The sequence below is a fragment of the Scyliorhinus canicula genome, chromosome 21 (assembly GCF_902713615.1).
Source record: "Scyliorhinus canicula chromosome 21, sScyCan1.1, whole genome shotgun sequence".
NCBI classification, from domain to species: domain Eukaryota; kingdom Metazoa; phylum Chordata; class Chondrichthyes; order Carcharhiniformes; family Scyliorhinidae; genus Scyliorhinus; species Scyliorhinus canicula.
In genome coordinates this window covers 51,820,424-51,824,837 of record NC_052166.1, presented here as the reverse complement: position 1 = coordinate 51,824,837, position 4,414 = coordinate 51,820,424, and positions in this window count along the sequence as shown.

The following is a 4,414-nucleotide window of genomic DNA, read 5'->3' as shown; positions in this document are numbered from 1 at the left end:
CAAGCTTTTCTCGCATCCACCTGAAAGGTAGCTCAAGAGGGACTGATTGTTTCGCAGAGCAGGGCTGAGCAGCGCTAGGAAACCAAACAGGTAACGGGAACGCCATTTCAAGAACTCCATCCATCCTCCTCTCTTGAACCAGTGACTTTTAACCTTTCGGTAGAATTCCTCTTTGTGTGTGTTTATGTGTGTGTGTGTGTGTGTGATTGTTATACTTTCATACTTCATACTGTATATTTATAACCTTTGCCTTTCTAACTGGTGGGTCTGGTGTTATAATAAACTAATAATCTTGCTGTATATTGAAGAAACCTGGACATTGAGTGCTGATTCTGAGATTAATAGGCAAAGCAGATATATGGCCCGATAGCTAGGTGGATAAATAATTTCAGTATATGTTGTGACCCATGGAGTAGTGGAACCAGACACAAACAGTGCACTGCTCCCATCTTGGTTGTAACTGACAATCAATGGGAAATGGGGGCACTGTAGTAATGTCACCTAACCAGCAATCCAGAGATGCAGGCTAATGCTCTGGCAACACAAGTTCAAATGCCACCAGGGCGGCTGATGGAATTTAAATTGAGTTAAGTATTGGTGGCCATGAAACCATTGTTGATTGTCGTAAAACCCCACCTGCTTCATTACTATCCTTTCCGGAAGGAAACCTGCCATCTATATCCAGTCTGACCCACATGTGGTACGACAACAGCCATCCAAATCACTCCTCTGAATTGTTTCTAAAGTCTCCGTGGACTTGGTGGAGTTGCTCTGAGCTAATTCTTTTGTGGGTGGAGACTTTATGCCACTTAAATCCCTTGGAGGATAATCTCCCAGTAACCAGAAATGCCCCCCACTCTTCAGGCAAGGGTGTTGCCGTTGGTTTGTGGGGAGGTGAGTTATTTAGACATGTGGAGAATGCTACATCCTAGAGGTAAACAATTCACATTTTTCTCAGCTCCTCATCAATATCATATAAGAATTGACTATTTCTTCACACCTCGAGCACTCCTACATTTGAGTTTCCTTGATTTTTACTCGAAGCCCCCCCACCCCTCACTACCCCCTTCTGATCTAGATCATGCCGTTTTGAAACATCCTTGCTCAGGGACTTTACTATTTATTTTAAGAAGGTGTTTGAGATTTTTACTCAGTCAATTCCCTTTCTGATGTGACCCCCCCTTCTTTTTGTGGGAGATTTGCAAGGCTTATGCTAGGGGAATGGTTATTTCCCATGCAGTCAACAAAAGGCACAGTATGCTGGAATGTCAGCGCAGGTTGGAAGTCAGATTAGCATGAGGTGGAGAAATATGAGTTAAACCCCACCCCGCAGTTGTTGAGGGAGATTAACCCGGCTCGGGTGGTGCTTAATTCCTGGTGGACCCAGCGGGGCTGAGAGGTGTTTAAAGTTTGTGAAGCAAAAATGTTATGAATTTGAGAACTAGCGGAGTACAATTTATAGATTTTACCTTTTAATAAGATAACTATGCATCTTGATACTTGCATTTCCGCAGTGGAAGAAATCCTGACTTTTCTGGAGCATAAACAGTTAATTAGCAAGTTTCATTATGCCTAGTGTTCTAGATCTGGTGTGAGTTTATTGGGTATCTTGCAGTCTTGGGAAAGAGGCTTGGCATCTAACATTGATGAGGAGACATGGGGTAGTATATGGGACTATGCCAATAAAATGTCAATACGTAACAGAATGAAGGAGACTCAGTTCAAGATATTGCACCATTTGCACATTACACCAAGTTTGAGACTTGGCACCAGGTTTGACCCTACTATTTGCCCGGTGTGCCGAAAGTCCCTGGTAGTCAAGGGTGATTGCATACTCTGCGTATAGTCCTATGTCAAGATTTAATCCTGTTGGTCTGGTACTATTAAGGAGTTTGAGAGTATATGTGGCACGGCCAAAGAATTTGGTCCTTTATTCCTAATTCTGGGTCTCCCAGACAGGAGAATTATTGACACTAATGAAAAAAGGTTGTATAACATCCTAACTTTTGCAGCTCAGGGAAATATGATCTATTCCAGGATTAGTGACGAGCATCCTTCTATTCAAAATTAGCATAATATAGTTACGGATTGTATGCCTGTGTAATTCCTGACTTCTCTACTCAGTTCTAAATCAGATACATTCCATAAAGTGTGGGACCCCCTATCTCAAATCTCTGGACTCCGCTCTGTCTGATCTGCTCCTGCAAGGTTTTCCGTGAGTTATGTTGCAAATCTGGATTTTGCGATACATAAAGGTGCAAATCTTATGTCTTTCTACCATGTCTTATGGCTTCATCCTCCTCCCCCCCCCCCCCCCCCCCCCGCCTCCCCACTGCATACTCTGATTGACTCGCTGTGTAATTAGAGGTACTGCTACTTAAGGACCACAGTACTGGGGTTATCCTGTTTTCCACTGTTCTTATGTTTGCAGGAATAATTGTTTCGTACTGTACCAGTTTGTGTTTTGAAAGGTTGTTGCGTTATCTGGAAAAATGATAAAATTCGAATGAAAATAGATGTTTAAAAAAAAGCTGGAAACCTTTTAACCCTGGTGGACTGATTACAAAGGCGTATACAAACGTGGATTATGGCTTTGAAAAAACTCAGAATTCAGATCTCGGATGTTTCCTTGCAAAGCTGACAGAATGGAAAAGAAAATACATGTATTCTCCGAAACCTAATTTTATGATTTAGGTTTTAGTTTACAGCAGAGTAGATTGTTCTCCAGCTGCGACAGCCGAATAAAAGCCCATTGATCTTTAGAATGACTTTTTAAAGTTGAACTGCACAAACCTGTCTGGGAAGCAAGTAATAGTTACAATATTGAAGTAAACGATCGTCAGTGTGACGACTGGAAGACTTTAGGAATATTGGATTCTAAGTATTGAGCAATTTAAGGGTTATAAGCCTGAGGTGAGAGTGTGTTTGACTGCAGCGGTCTTGCTTTTTAAAAAAAAACAAATCTGTATTGCGAGGCCTGGGTGCTTTTAGCAGCCAGAAGGTGAAATTGACAAAGGAATCGTTGGTATTATTTATTTATCTTGGTGAACCACAAGTCTTCCCTTATATCGATCAAATGAGCACACAACCAGTTAGTTAGTTCAAAAGATGGTTTATTTACATACACAAGAGTTATCTCAACATGCAAACACAGTATCTACTACGAGTTAAACTACACCTATCAGCTACAATAACCTATATGTAACTTAAGGACGACCAGCACTGTGCAAATGGATAAAGGCCTTTACCTGGATTTAACTTGGCTGGTTCGAAGAAGGTGACTCTGTCTCTGCTGGGCTCATCCGTCAGGTAGCGATCGTTGGTCTTGAACTTAACTGGCTGTTCCTGCTGCAATTGGGCAGCCACAGGTTGGATCCAAAAGAGACAGAACACATGGCTGTGCTCTATTTAATCCCTCTGGGATTTTGCGCTCTTTGGGGTAGTCCTTAACCTTGGGCCCAATAGTTCAACAGGGCCCTGATCACTCTCCTCGATTTCGACCAATAAAGGGGTGGGTGCCTTGGTTGTTGGGTGGGTCCTTAACAGTCATTGACCTTGGCAGTTGTGCTTTCTGAGTAAGAGGATTGGCGCCGATCAGTCTGTGGCTGTACCTGTTGGTTGATTGGAGTCCTATTGTCCTGGGAAAATTGGCCATTGAAATATAAAACAAATGAGAGTTTTGTTCAGGTCTGGTTACCTGTGTTTTAGATACACATAGGCTGTGTATCTGTCCGAGTCCTGGGTTGGCCATAATTCCCATGGTCCTTTGCAGGTGGCCGTCTCAGATGGCTGACCATCATTATGTGTTTTTCAGTCTGGGCTAATGGACTGTGTTTTGACTGGAAAGGCCCCTGGGGAGTTAATGTGCTCTGCAGCCTGCAGGGATCATTTGTTTTTCAGCTTGGGGAGATGAGGCCATTGCTGGGGGGAGCCAGGCAATGCAGAGCGACAATTAATAAAGCTTTAGAGTGGCAAGTTTTTGAAGAAAGTTTTGGAGAGAGGAGTTGAATTCTGATCTGCCTGATGCTGAGTCCACAATTCTCCCACAGTACGATCGATAGAGAGCTGTATGATTCTTTCTCCGTTGAATGGAAAAATCGAGTAATAGTGTTGAAAGGGTAATCGTAAGCTGTTGGTTTCGGGTGTGAAGTTAAAAACGTTAATATTGTTATCATAATCAAGTTTTATTTTTTAAAATAACCAAGTCCTATTTCTTCATGCAATCACTCCTGGAGCAAGTCATTCTTTCCACAGTCTTAAAAATAAATTGAAATATTGGGGTTTTGGTTCAATATCCAAGGCACTGTTGGGGTATCGTCTGGGATCGTAATAGTCAATGCATTTTAAACTTAGAGCACAGATTGCTTTTATAATTTAGTTTTGCCATACACTGACCTTTTTATATGTTTCCCCC